The following is a 21,590-nucleotide window of genomic DNA, read 5'->3' as shown; positions in this document are numbered from 1 at the left end:
TGCTATGCCAATAATTAACTCTCATTTTGAATGATGGCTTCTGAATAATACTGAATAATGTTTTATAAAACTATATGAATACTTTGTAACTCGCCAGTGGATGCCACTGTTTCTCATATTTTAAATTTGTCTTATGTCACTTACATGCTATTATGTATGAATACCAGTAGCTTGATGCTACACTCATTAACTCCTGTTTTGAATGATGATTTCTGAACAATGTATAAAAATGTTTAGTAACTGGCCAAAGAATGCCAATGATTACTATAACTAGATGAATTATGTTAATGCTATGCCATTAATTAACTCTTGCTTTGAATGATCACTTTTGAATAATGCATAAAAATGGTCTGTAACTGGCCAAAGAGTGCCAATGTTCATTGTAATCAGATGACTTATGAATAATGTTTTGTAATACTCCATACATAGTACAGAAATGTTTAGTAACTAGGCAATGAGTGCCAACAATTACTCAAATCGGTTAATAGACTAGTGTAATGCTCTATGATGACTAGCATAAGACTTAATGTCCTTCACCTTCTGGCCTAATTACCAGAAATTATTGCAATATCTGTTTGTCCTGTCTATCCTCATGATCAAGGAGCACTATATTTGGTTTTGCACTAATTCTACGTTGGTGTACCTTAAAAGAGTGTGGTGTTGATACATCATGCTGTCCACCACCTTGAACGATGGAGATGTTATTATGCTCCCAGTGTTTGGTGTACCTAATGTTCTACCAAAATGATAACATTGACTATTAATACGACATTTCAGTGTCTTGGCTACACTGATTCACACATCAGGGAAGAGAACTTCAGATTGTCTCACTTGGTGTTGTGCTTCTGTAGAAAGATATGGACTTTCAGTGCAGCTACGTGCAACCTACTGTGCTACAACCATGATGCAATCCTTCCCTTTCCTTTCCTAGTTCTTGTAAAATGGTAGAGACATATACAGTGCGTGTGCACTTTATGTCATTTATTAATATGTTTCGTACTCATTGCGTATCCTAGTTCTTGTAAAATGGTAAAAAAATATATACAGTGCGTGTGCACTTTATGTCATTTGTTAATGTGTTTTGTACTCATTGCGTACACATTTTGTCTTTGCTTGATATGTTCTGTACTCAGTGCATGTGCACTCTAGTCATATCATGTTCTGCACGTGACTGTAAACTTAGTTAATTAAGTAGATTTTAGAAAAATTTATTGCTCATGGCAAGTCCAATTGACTCACCATCGCTGCTAAATTTTTGCCCCCCAGTGGAGGGTTATGTAAGAGGTCCGAGCAGATGTAATTTCGATGTATTGCTCATGCGCTGCCTCCAATAGGCAAGGTATAAGAGAATCTCTGACTAGAGAGCAGAGTTGACTGCAGTAGGAACTGTGTAGCTGTAGCAGTATGTTGTTTGCTAGTCTGGAGTCTGCTCTGGACTGGTCTGGTGTATCGTGTTGGCTGGCCCGGTCGCGGTGCAGCGATGCCGGAGCCTTAGCATTATTGTATAAGGTAAAAAGCAGCCTCGCGCATATGTAGTAATGTTATATCAAGTCGCATGTAAACGTTTTAAAACTCTCGTAATAATAATCTTCCTCATAAAAAGTAACTTTTAACAACCATTCATTTCAATTTAAAGAATTTTCTATTTTCTCCCATCCATGATCATCCCGATTATTGCAATAGAAAAATCAGTTGCTTCCTTTCATAAATGACAGATAAGTCTACCAGCATTGCACAGAGCTGTGCCGGAAAAATTTATTGTAAGAGCAGATATATCCGGCGACTTCATTGAGGTAAGAATTTTTCCTCTTTTTATTCAGAATGATGTTTCAGGGCCATGACGCAGCATTGCTGTCGTCCAAAGTTTACCAGGTTAAATTCACTGTGAATTATTGAAAAAGTCATAAGTGAGCGACAATTTAATTGAGAGGTTAAAAAATGGTTCAAATGGCTCTGAGCACTATGGGACTCAACATCTTAGGTCATAAGTCCCCTAGAACTTAGAACTACTTAAACCTAACTAACCTAAGGACATCACACACACCCATGGCCGAGGCAGGATTCGAACCTGCGACCGTAGCAGTCCCGAATTGAGAGGTTAGTTACATTGTTTTATTACCAGGTTACTGAATTTTTTTTTTATTGGGACGTTACACTGAATGCGAACGACATAATTATAATTTTTATTGTTGAGAGGTTTAGGAATTTTTCTGTTTTTTAGGTTACGCTAAATGTGAATGAATTTTGAGTTTAGATTAAATCAGAAAGAATTTTGTGTGGAGGTTAAATTGTGCAATGCTGGCCAACTTATCTGTCATTTATGAAAGGAAGCAACTGATTTTTCTATTGCAATAATCGGGATGATCATGGATGGGAGAAAATAGAAAATTCTTTAAATTGAAATGAATGGTTGTTAAAAGTTACTTTTTGTGAGGAAGATTATTATTACGAGAGTTTTAAAACGTTTACATGCGACTTGAGATAACATTACTACATATGCGCGAGGCTGCTTTTTACCTTATACAATAATACTCAGGCTCCGGCATCGCTGCACCGCGACCGGGCCAGCCAACACGATACACCAGACCAGGCCAGAGCAGACTCCAGACTAGCAACAACATACTGCTACAGCTACACAGTTCCTACTGCAGTCAACACTGCTCTCTGGTCAGAGATACTCTTAAACCTTGCCTATTGCAGGCAGCGCATGAGCAATACATCGAAATTACATCTGCTCGGACCTCTTACAATATGATGCCCAGTGCTGTGGCGTGTAAGGCAAGCAGCGCTGTGTCGTCTGTAGCATCATCAAATAAGGAGGCGTTGGAGACAGCGCACTGATTAGTGTGACAACAAGAAGGACCTTTTTTGAATGTTTATAGTAAATTGTCCGAGATATTATAACGAAACAAAAGTAAGGAGACTAAATAGTAAATTAAACGGGCACAATAAATATACGTATATGACTTGTATGTAAAAATGGAAACACGTTACGAGAACAGCACCTATTTAAAAAGGAACTGTGGAAGAAAGTCAGGGGAGGTAAATGGAACAGCCAAAGCCGGCCTCTTCGCAACGACGCAGGTCGAGAGGCGGCGGACTGTGGGACTCCAATCGTTCATTACGCTGGTATTAAACTGTACAAAAGAATTTCATCAAATGATCATCAAATTTCTTTGACAAAGATCTTTTACGTGGAACAAAAACGGGTGTTTCCCTGCCATCAAATATTTCGTCGTACTTCCGACCGAATGGCTGGCACGTAGTAAAAGAAGAATCGTATGATATTAACTGACAAATAGCCGTTTCTAATGCTGTTAGTTTCATAGCTCCTAGTCACTAAACGGGGCAGTGATTTTTCCACTACGAACACAAATATAGTTACATCAGTATCCCAATACAATACCCCAAATGACCGACAGAACGGTGCTCCGAAAGTCCATCGGTACCGCCCGGCCGCCGTCTCATCATCAACCGATAGGAGTCACTGCATGCAAGTATGTAAGGGCACGTGGTCAGCACACAGCTCTCCCGGCCTTTGTCAGTTTTTGTAACCGGAGATGCTGCTCCTCAGTCGGGCAACTCCTCAGCTGGCCTCAAGCCCCTTTTACATGACACACTTTCTCGTCTCAATAGACTACTCGATTTAACTGAGTCTGCTGGGGCGCCCCCAGCGTTTTATTCTTGTACTGAGTCTCTTCTGTTTCGAATGGTCATTTTCGTTAGCTACTAGTGTTGTGGCAGCTATGTGCTGTGCAATTTGGCGTCTTAACAGTGAAAGTGAGATGATGAGGAACTATACTTTCTACGAAAAAATAGAAATTTAGTAGCAAAATATTGGAACAAGTAATGGTAGTGGAGTTTATCAATGTCCACAGCAGAATTCGCAGTGTAAGTTCTCGTCAAATATCATGTGGTAAATCCTTTACACTCCTGAATACTGAAAGAATATGAAAATTCTCATCCAGATACCTCATAGCATACCGGTATCCATTTATTTTCTCAAGAGAATGTATATTTGCAAATGGCAAACGTATAAAACAATATCCAGAACTCCCTAAAAATGTCTTTATGATTTATTCTCTGTGTCTTGTTTTCTTGCTAAGTGCCAAATAACATCGGAAACTATTTTTCTCGTCAAATAAGTTTGACCTTTTCACGGTTGAAACAATGTTTAGTAAAATGCTTATTTCTGGCTGCGCAGGGTGGCCGCGTGGTTTGAGGCGCCATGTCACGGACTGCACGGCCCCTCCCGCCGGAGGTTCAAGACCTCCCTCGGGCATGTGTGTGTGTGTTGTTGTCAGCATAAATTAGTTTAAGTAGTGTGTAAGTCTAGGGACCGATGACCTCAGCAGCTTGGTCCCTTAGGAGCTTACACACACACACACACACACATTTCTCTGAAATACCTAAATACACACATCAAAAAAAGTTTTCATCACCTCGGTCCCCAGAACTCCGGAAGATACACGTTGAAGGTGGATATTGTATCACAGACCCAGTCCCTTTGACAGTTCAGAGATGTCACTAAATCCGCCCAAAGATGTAGAAAACAATGCATAAGCAGCGCCTATTAGGCGGAGGGGGTCTGACAGCCGATCACTTCCAGTCATTCCACCAGGAAGGTGGTACACTGCTCGTGTTGTCTGTAGTTCAACCAATGCATAGACGGTCAATACCGCGGTTCGATCGCGTCCGAATTGTTACTTTGTGCCAGGAAGGGCTCTCAACAAGGGAAGTGTCCAGCGTCTCGGAGTGAAACAAGGCGATGTTGTTCGCACATGGGGGAGATGCAGAGAGACAGGAACTGTCGATGTCATGCCTCACTCAGTCCGCCCAAGGGCTACTACTGCAGTGAATGCCCGCTATCTACGGATTATGGCTAGGAGGAACCCTGACAGTAACGCCATCATGTTGAATAATGCTTTTCTTGCAGTCACACGACTCAAACTGTGTGCAATAGTCTGCATGATGCGCAATTTCACTCCCGATGTCCACGACACCATGGAGCGCGCTACAGATGGGCCCAGCAGCATGCCGAATAGACCATTCAGGATTGGCATCACATTCTCTTCACCGATGAATGTCGTATTTGCCTTCAACCAGACAATCGTCGGAAACGTATTTGGAGGCAACCCGATCAGTCTGAACGCCTCAGACACATTGTCCAGCGAGCGCAGCAAGGCGGACGTTCCCTCCTGTTTCGGGGACGTAAGCCGCCGGTGGTCATGGAAGGCGCCATAACGGCGTTACGATACGTGAATGCCATCCTCCGACCGATAGTGCAAGCATATCGGCAGCATATCGGCGAGGCATTCGTCTTCATGGACGACAATTCGCCCCCCCCATCGTGCACATCTTGTGAATGATTTCCTTCAGGATAACGACATCGCTCGACTAGAGGGGCCAGCATGTTCTCCAGACACGAACCCTATCGAATATGCCTGGGATAGGTTGCAAAGGGCTGTTTATGGACGACGTGACCCACCAACCATTCTGAGGGATCTACGCCGAATCGCCGTTGAGGAGTGGGAACATGTGGTCCAACAGTGCCTTGACGAACTTGTGCATAGTATGCCACGACGAATACAGGCTTGCATCAATGCAAGCGGATGTGCTACTGGGTATTAAAAGTACCGGTGTGTACAGCAGGCTGAACCACCTCTTCTGAAGGTCTCACTGTATGGTGGTACAACATGCAATGTGTGGTTTTCATGAGCAATAAAAAGGGCGGAAATGATGTTTATGTTGATTTCTATTCCAATTTTCTGTACAGCTTCGGGAACTCTCGGAACCAGGGTGGTGCATAACTCTATTTGATGTGTGTAGTTTTTTGGTTTCAGCTATTCCGTCTATCTTGTAAGACAACACTAGTAGGAAAAAATATCAGGACCTTGTGTAACGTTTCAATGTGTGACGAAAATAAAGCAAACAACACAATAAAGATTAAGGAGGCACGGAAGCAGAAAATCAATTTCTATAATAAGAGTGAGGTCGCCAAGATAGGTTAAATTTCGATGTTAGTAGACGCCACCAAAGTCACTTGTTTCCGCGCTCGTACAGCGTGCAGCTTGCTCGGAAATTTGGAACTCCACTCTCGGCACAATCTATATATCACTTATATCATAGACACACTCGTTAAGTGGTTGGTTGGTGGTTTATACACAGCACAAAAGGTGCACGCACTTTAAATAATCGATTTTGACCAGCAAGTCGCTCGTGTAAAATGCAATAGGCTTTGCAAGAACTACCTGTAAGTGCACTGCTCTTGCCAACAGCGCTCGGCAGACCGTAACGGCCACCCACCCAAGTATTAACCAAGCCCGACAGTGCTTAACTTCGGTGACCTCTGGGTAGCCGGTGTTAACTACTGCTAATTTTAACATATAATAATAAAATCTGAGTGCAACGTATTGTGTACAGTTCACAGTAGACGTGTGGTAATCGCGTCATCCTTTAACATGAGGAAATAATCGTGACCAGATGTGTTTTAAGCTCAAAAGGAACTGATTATGAGTATATCCGCACACCTATCAGGTACTTTATGATGCTTTACGCCAATTATGCTTCGTTTCGAGAATTTCCCTTTGGATTTCAGACTCGTTTTGAAAACTAGCCACGTTTTTTTACATAAATTGCGATTTATTCCTATAAATGACGTTTTGATCTTGTCCTTGCTTCTTTGGTTTGCTCGTACGTATCAGGTTTCTCCTTCAAGGCTAAAAAATTTAGTCCCGTAGCATGTACACCTGTGACTCTCTCTTCATTATAGACGTGTATTAACCTACAGCTGGCTCATGGTTCATTACATTTAGCTCAAAATTTAGTTCCTATTCACTTTCAGCTACCACTGGTGCAACATCAATGAATCGTATTCTGTTAATTTTCTGTCCTTGACAGAGAACAACACTTCTTTAATTCCTTTTTCAATGAACAAATAAATACCAGTGGCGTCAATTAACTTGTCTTACATCTTTCCTGCTTTTGACTTCCTGTAAAAATCTGTCACTGTAATCTATGTTAACTAGCCTTGAAGAAAAGGTGGGTCTCCGTCTCAGGGACTAAATGAGGAAAAACATTTTATTTCATCCCACATTATAAAACGCCTTTCCACATTTGTAGCGCCATGATAAGCTCCGAAATGTGACTTCCTTTGCATTCTGAACGTACTTCATTCACGGATTACTCTCACATTCCGAATGTACTTCATGCACTGTTCACCCCCACATTCCGAATGTACTTCATGCACGGATCACTCCCACGTTTCGTTCAGTTCGTATAGTTTTATGTTCCACGGCAGAGTGTGCTGATAAGCATCTACAGCCGTTGACTGTACATCGACTGCATTTTAGAACTGACTACAAAAAATTAGTTTACTATCGACCCTCTCGCGACTAGCCCACTCGGTTATCCGCCTCGAAACTCATCTTCAAGCGTCTTTCAAATATACAGATTAAATGGACATCGAAAGGTAAGGGGTTCATGGGTACGCAGTATGCGACAGTCTCTGTCGTCGATGGTGCTGCATTGTCGAGATCGTCAAGCAGATAGTAAGATCCATCAGATTGGGAAGAAACAGACTAGAGCCCAGTGAATCTACAACTAGTGCAACAGTTTATATAGGTAATAGTTCGTAACTGAGCTAAAATCTGACGAATTCTAGTGTCTCTAAAACACTTCCAGCTGAATAAAACTCATTTTAGTACGCTGAGTGTCTCAATAAATGAAGAAAGTACTTTGACTGCAACTATTTCAAATAACCTGACCACTGGAGTACATTCTACTTTTACTTCATTGTGATAAATACGTTACTACTTGTTTGCATGTGTGCACGCGGTTTACTTTTGGTAAATAAACGTTACTGGAATAGGCATTCTCACAGACTGCTTGAGGGTTTGCGTTCTACGCAGGATTCACTTCGCGACTGCAAGGCCTTTCCCCCCATGAAAAAGGAAAAGCCCTCTGGTTTGGGGCGTGGAAGAAGGGACATAAAATTCATTCTGGCCGGCAGTGATACTGGTAGCCTGGGCGAGGACAGGGAAAAACTAAGACATTGGCGAATTTACATTGTGGTGCAGCAGGTAATATTCCAAAAAGGTCAACACTTCGTCATGCAGTTATGAAAATACAGTTAAATTATCTGTGCGTGCTTTACACCTACCCTCGCTGTTTACAAGAGCCTGAAAACTATTTTTGCGGTCAGCCCAAAAGCAATGGAGAACACACTGACCGTAATTTTCCGTCAGCAAGTTTACGATACTCTCTAACTGAAAGAAAATGTCCCTATTTTCTATTTACTTAGCGCTATCAGGAGCTATGGCTACAAATAAAAGTTTTGAGTTTTAATTGATTGATATATTCTGTAAAAGTAAACAGGGACAAATTATAAGTCTTAGAATTCTGCATAACCTATCGGAAACAAAACTATTAACAGTTTAGAGGCAACATCTGCGGGAAGATCCAAATAAAATGGTCTATCCCCTTGAATTATAATCACGAAAAATTAATTGCTCGACTTAAAAGTGGAAAATAATCTCTCCACTCACCATGTGATTTTGAAACATTACAGACGGCACACAGAGTTACTTCCGCGAAATCTAAGCGATCCAGGACGGTGTACAGTCGTGGACAAAACGAGCGAGACCTCTCGCCTTTTCGTTATGCTGATCCGCACAGCTTTAAAGTCTGTTACACAGCATAACAGGCAAGGCGACGAAGTGCTACCAACATACTATGCACAGGCGTGAAATTGACAAACGATCCGAATTTTCTCAGACTGTTTTCAATCATTTGTATGACTATATTAATGGCTCTGAGCACTATGGGACTCAACTGCTGAGGTCATTAGTCCCCTAGAACTTAGAACTAGTTAAACCTAACTAACCTAAGGACATCACAAACATCCATGCCCGAGGCAGGATTCGGACCTGCGACCGTAGCGGTCTTGCGGTTCCAGACTGCAGCGCCTGTAACCGCACGGCCACTTCGGCCGGCAACTATATTAATGCTGATTAGATAGATCCAAATCACGTTTACAGGAATGCAAATAAAATCCATTTGCCTATACACGGGGTAATTCAGATCCCAGTATTAATGCCACCGCGCTTTACAAGTGCGAGCATTCCCACTGCCAGGCAGCTTAATAAACACTTCGATTAATGAACGTTTTCTGGCTGTGGCGAGTCTAATGGAGAATTCGAAACATTGTAGAATACGTTTGGCAGTTATGTAGCCGTATATTCCCTGGGGTGGTGCAGAATTATCCTACTAAATTTACTAGCTAATAACAGTATTTTGTTACTTCCATAAACATCCCGAATGATTGTCACATAAGCAGTGACGTAAAAGTAGAAAATTCTTGTTTTTGAGTCCAGAAAGCTCTGTGCAACGGAAACTGCAGATCGTTTTGCCGGCTTATTCAGGTCTGGGGTAATGATAGAGGGCTGTTTGCCTGGGTTGTCTGCTAGCGTAGTGAATGGTGTTTGCTACTGCAAGGGAAGTCTGGTTTGTTTTCGGTTCTAATCTCGATGGAGGCAGATAGACTGGCAGGAAAGCAATTTAAAGAAATTCTCGCGCCGCCAATACGTTTTCTTGCTACCTTTATTCTGTACCGGCGTCCTGTGGATGTAAATATGAAGATCTTGTAGAATTTCATACTTCTTACTGATTACGTTTTCCGCTTCTGTCGCTAACTGAATTGACTTACGTGTGGCACTGATTGATTTTTGACTGAATTTCGTTATGAATCTTCATGAATTGCTAAATTTGCACATTTTCATGGTAGGTCAGCAACGGTAATCCAGTATGACTGGTATGAACGTTGACACAGACCGTTTCGTAGCCGAATACGCAAAATATTTTGCTAATTCGTAACGATCTGGGGTACTTTGTCTTACTAAAACAGTTATGTTATCTCGATAAGCAGAAATTTATTTTTAATAGTACAGTTCAGACTAACTAGCTTTTCTCCTTTCATTTACATGTTATATTCATGCGTTGTGTTTAACACACTAATCAGCATAGTCATACACATGATTGAAAACAGTCTGACAAAGTTCGGATAGTCTGTCAATTTCACGCCTGTGTATAGTATGTTGGTAGCACTTCGTCGCCTTGCCTGTTATGCTGTGTAGCAGACTCTAAAGCTATGCGGATCAGCATAACGAAAAGGCGAGGGGTCTCGCTCGTTTTGTCCACGACTGTACAGTCCTAGGGCGACTTCCTACTTTTCCCGAAAACGCATTCAATTCTGCCCAGCTCTGACGTCATCCGAGGCACAATGCATGAGGGCGTTTGGCTGATGCGGTCAGTTTCATATCGCAGTGCCAAGTGCTCCTTACAACCGCCTCTCCGGCCGCATTTATGTATGGGCGCAGCGGACCGCCCAACGGAACAGCTGCTATCAACCGTCTTCGGCACAGGCCCCTTTCTCAGACACATGTTACTTAATATCCCTATCGTTTTACAATTTACGGTCTTCGTAATTTTTATATAAAGAGGGTTAAGTTTGTATTAGTTACTGAAAAAGTTTTAGCTCGACTGCATTTAAACATGTACTGACGTACTATACGTGGAACTGGATCCGTACTTAAAATCCACATAAACAGTGCAAATACTAATGGTGTGAAGCTTCTAGCCTTGGAAGGTGAAACATACAATTGTATAATAGCCAATATAAAAAGTATAAGATTAGCAAATCTATAAAATAAAATCTTCCAGCCTGACAGAGCAGTTACCTTAAACGTAATTGTAAGGTAATTAAAGAAGCAGTGATTATTATTAATTAAATGATAAAAATTCGATAGTCGATAATACTGTCAGACGCTCGTTTTGCCATGTGAAGTAATTTTAATTAATCACTACGCATACCGCATTTTAGCCATTATGTTTGTGATACCGGTTAATCATTTACCGAAGCTGTAGTGCCCTCTGCTCGCCTCAGTTTCCTTATGTAAATACCAGACGCATTCTGATCGTTACCAGCACTTACTATTACCTACATTTTAAGTTTGACGTTGATAATATATCCGAATATTTTATGGTGTGTATGGCTGGTATACATAGCTGTTATTCATGTAAACACTTTTTATCTTTCTTATGTAACACCAGCACTTATATAGATTTAGCGTCAGCAATCTGAACTTACAAGGGAATGGTCAGACTTGTCATGCCGAAACATGTATTGATTTTTTTAGCACTGTTATTTAGCTGTGCAAAAGGTCCGTTTGCAAAATTGTAGCTGCTGACATGAACTGGAAGTCCCTAAAAAAATCACGAACATGGCTGTGTTTCCTGCTTGGCGCTTGCAGTGACGGCTGGCCACCCCTGGAAATGGCGAGTCGCAAGCGTTGTGCGCATGGTCGGGAAGAGCGGCCGTCTTACCGCGGCGTTCACTAAAGAGGAATATCGCTGCAAGGTTTTGGTGGAAAGGGGGAACGAATATTCGTTTCTGTGGCATGCACGTCCTTTTAATTTCTGGTACGTATTTCGAAACATACCGTCCTGAAACTGGTTAGAGATATGAAAGATGTTCTGTACATGTTCATCTATACTCCGCAAGCCACTTTACGGTGAACATTCAATCTCCCCTCACAGGTGATGGCGAACCCTGTAAATGTTTTGCTGCTTGCCATAGAGATATACCACAGACGCCAAATGAAGCAATCAACAGAAAACACGCGTGAAGACTATGTGTTGTGCGACATGGTTGTTAAACTTCTAGACGAGCATGTAAATTTCGCAGACATGTGGCTTGAAACAACTGGAACACTCGATATTGCAGACTGTGACTCTACAGACGGCGAAGACACCGACGAAAGTTGCACTCGTGAAGACTCTTCGAGCGATAGTGCCGCGTACCATCATCAATTATCTCCGAAAGTAACACCAGCAACTACAATTACCTTATCAGACAAAGAAAAAGCGTTGACGTATTGGTTGAACGAAAGTGGTAAGAAACGCCTACGTGTCAGTACTGTGCAAAATAAGTATCGCTTTGTCCGTTCTGAACGTGAATTGTATAGATGGAAAAAGCAAGTCGCTCGACGACGTAATAGTCAACTGGAAATTGCGACGGAGATAAATGCGCGACATTTTGAGTTATTTACCGATGCCAGACAACAGCCATTTGGTGTGAGCAATACAACTTTGAGTGACTAGGCGTTAGAGATTGCCAACGCGATAGGCGCTAAAGAATTTACAGCTTCTCAAAGTTGGATTAGTCGCTTCAAAAGATCACATAAAATTGTGGCAAGAAAAATAACAACATTTGCATCGAGAAACAGGTCGGAAAATGAAGTGACACAAATCGAAATGATAGAAGCTTTTCTTACGAATGCAAAAAATAAGATCGCTAGTTTTAGTGAATCATACGTGTACAATGCAGATCAGTCAGGTTTTCAAAAAGAAATGCGTGCGAAAAGAACACTGTCATTCAAAGGGCAAAAACATATTGCGGCGATTGCGCAGTCCACAACTGCACTCACCCATTCATACACTGTAATGCCCATAATTAGTCTGGATGGTTCATTGCTGCCTAAAATATATGTGTGTCTTCAAGAACCAACTGGACGTTTTGGACCACGTGTCAAAAGAACAATGTTCTACGCAAACAGTCTTGTAGTAGACGCATCGAAGTCTGGAAAAATGGCAAACGAAAATGTTACACTTTTCATACGTCATGCTTTTCTTCCGTTCTGCGGGAACAAATCTCTTCTCCTTCTAGATTCGTGGTCAGGTTGTAATGTTGTAACTTTAATTTGGTATGCTGAAATCGGTGCTAATAGACAATGAAAGTGGGTTAAAAGCCGTGATCTGTCTGGGGACGTTAACTGTGGATTACTGGGCAACTGTTTCATCAGATATTTAGTCTAGGTTTACCAACCAGACTAACATTCATGATAATCTTTTAATAGTCATACAAAACCGGTAAAATATATATATATAAAGGAGAATTTAAATAAAAAGAAAGAAATCAGTTTATATTTGGAAATTTATTTTAAGATTGTTCATTGAAATTTCAGCATATTATACGTGAGTTATAACTGAGCTGGTGCCTTATTTACGATTGAAAAGAATGTGAGATTGTAATCTTACGGAACACATAAAATATGGAGCCAAGATTTGGAAAACTGCATACAACACTCCATTCATAAAATAACACACGAAGAACATTGAAACATAAGCAAGAACAAATTAACCACAACCAACAGATTCAGTTTTTACCCAAAGAAATTACGTTCATACCACAATCCTGTCCGTCATGTAATTACCACACACTGGTATACTAAATTCATATTAACTCTTTGTGAAGTCTTCGCAAAAAGAATAGCTGAGGGCTACTTTGATGATTCCACCACATGCTCCACATGGTCAACTTGGTTTACACAAAGCGTATAACTCCACAATAATTTTGGTAATTAAAATAAATTCGATCGAAAAGCAATTGACAAAAGAAAAACCTTGAACTGGTTACTAACGTCTTACTATTAACCTGATGGGTCAAACAGTTATATAAGCACGTGGTACTGGTCTCGCAAAGTACACCCCACGTGGGTTGAACATAAAGAAAAGTATAAAGAAAAGTTGCTATATTAAAAAAATATTCTCAAGACGAGACGTTATAATCACACAAACATTCGCATTTAAGATTGATGAACTTAGTTAGAGTTACTGATCAACACGTGGTTCCACTTTACTCACAAAGTAGTAACAATGCAACTACCGCAAAATAATCTGAATTTCACCCGATAATTACACTGCGCTGCAATTTAAGATAACATCGGATATTTTAGACCTAAACCCGAAATAAAAGTGATTAAATTTTCAGTTAGGCTGAACTTAAGAAATCCATTATCCTACGGACTTAACAGACACGCGCTTAGCCGGAGATCTTACCACTTCAGACGCTCGCCACGGCCACACTGCAACTGCCCTACTGCCGAGCGTGCTTCCTCCGGGTGGCTCACAAAGACCAGCGGAAGTGGCCAGAGGGGCAGCTTCCTATACCAACATGACAACGGACGGACAGGACCATACTAAGGATAGAAACCTCTTTGCTTTTAGGAAGCGTTGCTACCTGTTCCGACGTTGGTCCTACTGTTCTCTAGCAGACAGCCTTGTCTGCTACCCTCAAGCATGCAACTAGAAATACATATGCTCATTCATCCTCTCACACAAAAGGGAAGGGGGATGACAGTATCTTATCATATACAGTATATAAAAGAAAGCGGATGTAGGTTCCGTATGAGACTGTGTGACATGAATTACATATAAGAATTACATATAAACTGTGCTTTAAAGTGTAGTAGTGTGACAGATCGTTCTTGTTTATGTGTAAAAGTAACACATTCCACTGCTCAGTCTCCTCCCAGATAGTCAGAAACGCCACAGTACATTCAGAAGAGGAATTTATTCCATAAATGTCAACAGATTTAAGAAATTACACATGAAAGGAATCCCACAGAGACCTTTCAAGGTCATAAAAGGTCTGATTCATTAAAAGCTGTATTTCGAGCCCACCATGGCAAAGAAGTAGAGATGCTTCAGATTCCACCAGGCACGACCAACGTAATTCAACCTGTAGACAGAGAATTTATCCGCCAGTGGAAGGCATTTTACAGAAAAGTAACAGAGAAAATTATTGTGTACTGATCACTGCAATTTCCTGTCTATCACCGTGACAATATTCTCAAGCTGCAATCAGTAGTACATTATCAATTTTCCTCCCCACGATTTCAGAATTTGATTAAATATGCGTGGCAGTCCTCGAAATATGCCTGATTCATTCCTAACACCAGCCCAGTTTTGTCTACGGACATTTAACAACGTCTGTGATTCGCAGGGCTGTCATATGTCGTCTTTACTTGTATGTTCTTGGTGCACAAAAAACCTATGTTTTGAACAATGTATCAATGTTTCGCATTTTTGCGGTAATTACAAGAAATAAAATTTGGACGTGTTCTAAACCGTATATTTATTTGTGTCTATTTCATAGCTATTTGGAAAGAATGTCGTAGATAACATATCAGCTATATTTGTCAACGAATGTTTAATTATCATACGATCGCTTTCACTGGGGGAATTAGCTCTCTCACCGCTGTGGCAAGACAGCGGCGCGTAGCTAACGCCACCTTGTCCCTAGATGAAGTTGGTATAACGTAGCGAGAGAGGTCAGGGTTGTACAAGAGGCAGTTATAAGCGTGGAAACCATGCGACAATAATGTCTTACTTCATAAAATTGTTTACAGACTTCCAGGTCATGTCAGCAGCTAAAATTCTGCATACAGACTTCTTGCAATGTTAACTCACAGTGGTAAAAAAAGCAACACAGGTTTCGACATGACAAGTCTGACCATTCCCTTGTTAGTTAGTTACATAATCTTTTTGTTTGTAACAGATCTGAAGATGGCAGTAGCCGAAATCGGTAATAGTGAAGTATAAAAATTTGTGCGATCAAGATGGACCTGTAAAATAAAGAACGAACAGCTCAAATTGGAAAGAACACATAGAAAAAATTGTGGGGAAGGCTAACCAAAGACTGCGTTTTATTGGCAGGACACAGATCTATCAAGGAGACTGCCTACACTACACTTGTCCGTCCTCTTTTAGAATACTGCTGCGAGGTGTGGAATCGTTACCAGACAGAATTGACGGAGTATATTAAAAAAGTTCAAGAAAGGGCAGCACGTTTTTTACTATCGCGAAATAGGGGAGACAGTGTCACTGAAATGATACAGAGTTTGGAATGGACATCATTAAATCAAAGGCGTTTTATGGTAGCACCACTTCATCTGGACTTTACGTCTCGTGGTGAAATGGGCAAATGAGCTGCATGTGAAATCTTGCTTCTGGTGCTGGTACAGCGTAGTGGAAGACCTAATTCTGGCCGGTCGAAGTGGCCGAGCGGTTCTAGGCTGGAACTGCGCGACTGCTACGGTCGCAGGCTCGAATCTTGCCTCGGTTCAAATGGCTCTGAGCACTATGGGACTCAACTGCTGAGTTCATTAGTCCCCTAGAACTTAGAACTAGTTAAACCTAACTAACCTAAGGACATCACAAACATCCATGCCCGAGGCAGGATTCGAACCTGCGACCGTAGCGGTCTTGCGGTTCCAGACTGCAGCGCCTTTAACCGCACGGGCACTTCGGCCGGCAATCTTGCCTCGGGCATGGATGTGTGTGATGTCCTTAGGTTAATTAGGTTTAAGTAGTTCTAAGTTCTAAGGGACTGATGACCTCCGATGTTAAGTCCCATAGTGCTCAGAGCCATTTGAACCATTTTGAAATTTGAACGTAATTCTGCTGCAATGGCAAGCTGAATTTCCTCATGCTATGGCTTAATACTACTCTGCTTTGATCACCTACGGGGGGTCCTTAAGTTGGATAGACACACTCTAAATACTCGCCATTCAGACCTAAGCAGTTTTTTGCCTTTGGCTACCGCCGACACCGAGACATACTCCATGCCAGCACGACTCACATGTTGTCCAGTCAGTTCTCCAGGGGATCATGTGTTCAAGGACTGTGCCTTAGCACGCCACACACTTGACCAACAACTGGTGCATCCAGCTGCCCAGCGTAGGTCTACATGCCCGCCGCTTGCAGAATGCATGACACCATTCTTGGGTCCGCAGCAGCCGCTACGAACTCGCTGATCCAGCAATTATGCTCAGTGTCCTTGTGATATTACCAAGCACGCCACCATGTGCTAAGCTGAGCTAGCAGGCCCTACCTGGGGGTCTACACATGCCAATGAGCCGCCACCACCAATCTTTGAATGAGCGTCTTGCCGAATATAAAATGTTACCGGTAACTGAGGTCTACTGATTCCACAACTGGTGGGGAGCTGGCAATACGCGTCCTACACACGATATCCTGCGACGATCGTCCTATCACTAACAGTGTTCGCACTCCTGACTCCATTACACTTGGTGTAAGAAGAAAGACAGTGACAACAGCGACTTTGTGGTAGAGCATCGCCATCTCGACGTTGTGAGTGAGAACGAACTGTTTTTTTTTTTTTTTTTGCTTTTGCAATGTAACTCTGTTAACAATGATACTCGTTTAAGTTAAGTAGTTGTTGGAAAGTGCAACTGGTGAAGGTACACCAACTGAGTTATTTAAAGTAACCTTAGGGGGAACGATACAGAAACTGATGGCGGTTTGCATCCAGTTATGCGCACGCAGAATAATTTGCTAGGGCACATTCTTGCGTGAGTCCATTCTTCAACAGCCATCTGTTTTAAATGTAGAAGGCCTGAACGTTAGACCAATGAATGTAAAGAATGCGCGTGGTTAGTGCTCAGATAAAGGGCTGGGAGTGTTTGTAGTAGGAAGTGTTATGGTGATATTAGTATTGGGTCCTTTCCTAGGGCATTTTTCCTACAGCTTTTTTCCCTAATGTTGCAGACGAAAACTATGGAAGGAGCAAACCAGGAGAGTAAGAGCTTATCACTGCGATTGAAGTTTAAGCTTTTCTAGATCAAAGACCTCAATCACTGGCAGATAACACGCACTTACGGAGGCAGGCAGATGCATTAAGAGAGGATAGATCCTCGTTCAATATATCAGTACCCACCCAGGATGCCAAAAGAGCTAGTCTAGTGTCTTCTTGTTTGGGAAAAGCAGAAGAGAATGTGTTAGGATTTGTAGAAAACCTGTTGACAACAGCGAGGCTTGGTTGTTGGTCGTAAGGACAATTTTGCATATGGCCAGGTGACTCTCAGTGCTAGATGCGAAGAAATATTTGATGTGTCATGAAGAGTTGTGAAATGCTCAGACATTTGATGTGTGAAGAAAGACTTCTTACAGCGCTACAGGAGGAAGAATAGTGTAGGTATTACAGGGAGTAGTTAAACTATGTGTCATAAAGACATGGTGAGTCCATCAAGAGTTTTATAGGCAGAATTAGGAAGATTAATGTGAATGCATATGAGATGATGCAAAGTGATGACACTCATAGGGTTCCTCAGAAAGCAGAAAAGAAAACGTAAGACACATTTTCGTGGTGGTTACATCCGATGTATCAAAAAAGTTTCAGGCAGTTAGGAACCATACGAATGGCAACATCTTTAGAGGAAACAGATGTCGTGACCCGCGTCTGCAATAAAAACGGGGCTTTTTTCCCTGACATTAGTTGTTACCATTATTGGTAATTGGGCCGTATACGGTTAGTTGGCAGTCAACCGCATTCCAGGAAATGTGGAAAATAGAGCACTGGGAGCGGGATTGTAGGCAGAAGAGAGGCCATGATAGAAAGGCACGGAATGCGAAGGATAACCTGCTGTTAAATGTAAATGGGGGCTCCAAGGTCGCGAACCGGCGCCATCGGTAAATTGTAGCACAAGTGAAACGTGTGCAGAGGCGGACTCTTGCTTAATTAGCTTAGTGGATGGAAGTAAAGATAATTATTTGTTGCACACAGATGCATGTATGTCTGTGTATAATTTTGACTTCATACGAAAGAGGCGTTTAAGCCCACCACGATATAAATTATGGTTAGTGGGTGGCTGGAGAGTACATTAGCTGGGATCGGCGCTGTTGAGTTTTCAAGTTTGGGTAAAGTGCTCAAAGGGATGTACGGAAGTTTTTGCCTCATATAGGCAATTATTACAGCGAAATCTTAGAGTTCAGTTTCCTATATGAACGTCACACTAAAATGATACTGGACAGTGCACAGCTGAACATGATATTGCATCATTTCATCTGGGAAAAACTACTGTCAGCGCCACTCTGCCACACGCCACTAAGAAAGAATCTGGGCGATAAAATACGGCAAGATACAGAAAAACTGACGTCGGTGAGCAAACAAACTGATTTGCCAGGAAACTTATTATGTGTGACTGAACCACTAAAAGAGAATGATGAACTGACAAGGCACAGTGTTTTGAATGCAGGAGTGTTGTACATATTTAGGAGGTAGGCAGGGAACAGGATGTCGCATTGTCCTGCTGGTGTGAAATTAAAAGAATTCGAGGTGGTGGAACTGAGAATATGGCCACATCACGGATTTGTCCCACCCAGGACAAAAATGTTTTTTTGTTGACTGTCTACGTCTGCTGTCTATTCCCAAGCAACCACTAAAGATATATAAACATATTTTTCACCTCGCAGGTAACAACCAGCTCCAGAGCAGTGTACTGTTTATAGCTGAACTACTTTTAACAAACTAAAAAACTACATAGTTGATGTAAACATACTTTTCCTTGCAGGTGATAGCTATTATGCACCCAAACATGTAGGGGTCTAAAGGGCTGTTTATAGCAGTCATTGCTGTCAGATGTAGTCTATATGGTTAGTAGCTCACTTGCCACAAATTTAAAAAAATGGAGAATGCTAAGTTTAAAATGGTAGGTAAATATTCCCGAACTCCAATCAAGAACTACCACGAAGATGAGAAACATAGAAGTAGATATCCTCGGTGTCGCAAATCATTTTAAATCACTTAATAAAGGCAAGGTTTCCGGCCCAGATGGTATACCAGCCGGGTTCCTTTCAGAGTATACAGGTGCAATAGCTCCATATTTAGCAATTATATACAACCGCTCGCTCACAGAAAGTTCCGTACCTAAAGAATGGATAGTTACTCAAGTCACACCACCACCCAAAAACGTAAATAGGAGTAATCCGCTGAATTACAGGCCCAAATCATTAACGCCGATTTGCAGTAGGGCTTTGGATCATATACTGTATTCGAACATTATGACGTACCTCGAAGAAAACGACTTACTGACATATAGTCAGCACGGGTTCAGAAAATATCGTTCTTGCGGAACACAACTAGCTCTTTATACTCACGAAGTAATGAGTGCTATCGACAGGGGATGTCAAAATGATTGCATATTTTTAGATTTTCAGAAGGCTTCAGACACCGTTCCTTAGAAATGTCTTCTAACCAAACTATGTGCCTGTGGAATATCACCTCAGTTGTGCGACTGGATTCGTGATTTCCTGTCACAAAGGTAAGTAGTAATAGACGGAAAGTCATCGAGTAAAACGGACTTAATATCCGGCGTTCCCCAAGGAATTGTTATAGGCACTCTATCGTTCCTGATCTATGTTAACGATATAGGAGACAATCTGAGCAGCCCTCTTAGATTATTTGCAGATGATGCTGTCATTTACCGTCTTGTAAAGTCATCAGATGGCCAAAACGAATTGCAAAATGATTTAGATAAGATATCTGTATGTTGCGAAAAGTGGCAATTCACGCTGAATAAAGAAAATTGTGAAGTTATTCACATGAGTACTAAAAGAAATCCGCTACATTTCGATTACGCGATAAGTCGCACAAATCTGAAGGCTGTAAATTCAACTAAACACTTGGGGATTGCAATTACAAATAACCTAAACTGGAACGATCACATAGATCATGTTGTGGGTAGAGCAAACCAGAGACTGCGATTCGTGGGCACAACACTTAGAAGGTGCAACAATCTACTAAATAGACTGCTTACACTACTCTTGTCCGCCCTATTCTGGAGTATTGCTGTGCGGTGTGGGATCTTTATGAGGTGGGACTGATGGATGATATTGATAAAGTTCAAAGAAGGGCGACTCGTTTTGTATTATCGCGAAATAGGGGAGATAGTGCAACAGACACGATACGTGAATTGGAATGACAGTCATTAAAATAAAGGCGTTGATCGTTGCGACGGGATCTTCTCACGAAATTTCAAACACTAGTTTTCTTCTCCGATTGCAAAAACATCCTGTTGGCACCCACCTACATAGGGAGAAATAATCATCACAATAAAATAAGAGATATCAGGGTTCGCACAGAAAAATTTAAGTGCTCGTTTTTCCTGTGCGCCGTTCGAGAATGGAACGGTAGAGACACAGCTTGAAGGTGGTTCACTCAACCCCCTGCCAGGCAATTTATTGTGAATAGCAGAGTGATCACGTAGATGTAGATGTAAATGTTGATGTTGGAATTAAAAAAGAAAAAAAAGAAAAGAAACGTTGGGTTTCCTATGTCGCTTCAGCTCATTTGGCCTATGTTTAAGTAAACTTGTGATATGCTTAAATAGTTTACACCACTGCTCGGATATGAACAATTATGTCTGTATTAAAAAAAAAAAGAAACAATCCTAGCGAGAGCCTCTGTTCCACGGCCTCAGGATGAAGGTATTGCGAAGTTAAGTTCACACTGCCCACTGCAGCAAAGGGAGGTCGTATGCCACCTATAAATGTCATGAACGTGACGGTGAGGCATCTCAGCGAATAAGAAGTGCAGCGCAGTACACTTATTTATACCTCAATACAACAAACTGATGCAGTCACAGAAATTCTAAGTGAAGATGCGCTATTCGGCATCGCGCATTAGCAAGACTTCGTGTGTGCCACAGCATGCATTGTTGGTTTTATCTCAGTGACCTAAGGTGATGAGACAAACACAGAGCATTGCAGATAATTATGTAAATAAACGAACTGTTACATACTCAATGGGAAATGGCCTATGGGGTGTACAATTAGCAAATATACAGGCTGGGCTGGGCTGGACTACGTTGGGCTGGTGCGGGATGGGCCAAGACAGGCCGTGTAGCAGTGCATCTGCCACTGCCAGACAACGAATCACTGACCACATCTAT

Source organism: Schistocerca cancellata, chromosome 1, assembly GCF_023864275.1.
Source record: "Schistocerca cancellata isolate TAMUIC-IGC-003103 chromosome 1, iqSchCanc2.1, whole genome shotgun sequence".
Classification (NCBI taxonomy): Eukaryota; Metazoa; Arthropoda; class Insecta; order Orthoptera; family Acrididae; genus Schistocerca; species Schistocerca cancellata.
This window is presented reverse-complemented; position numbering follows the sequence as displayed.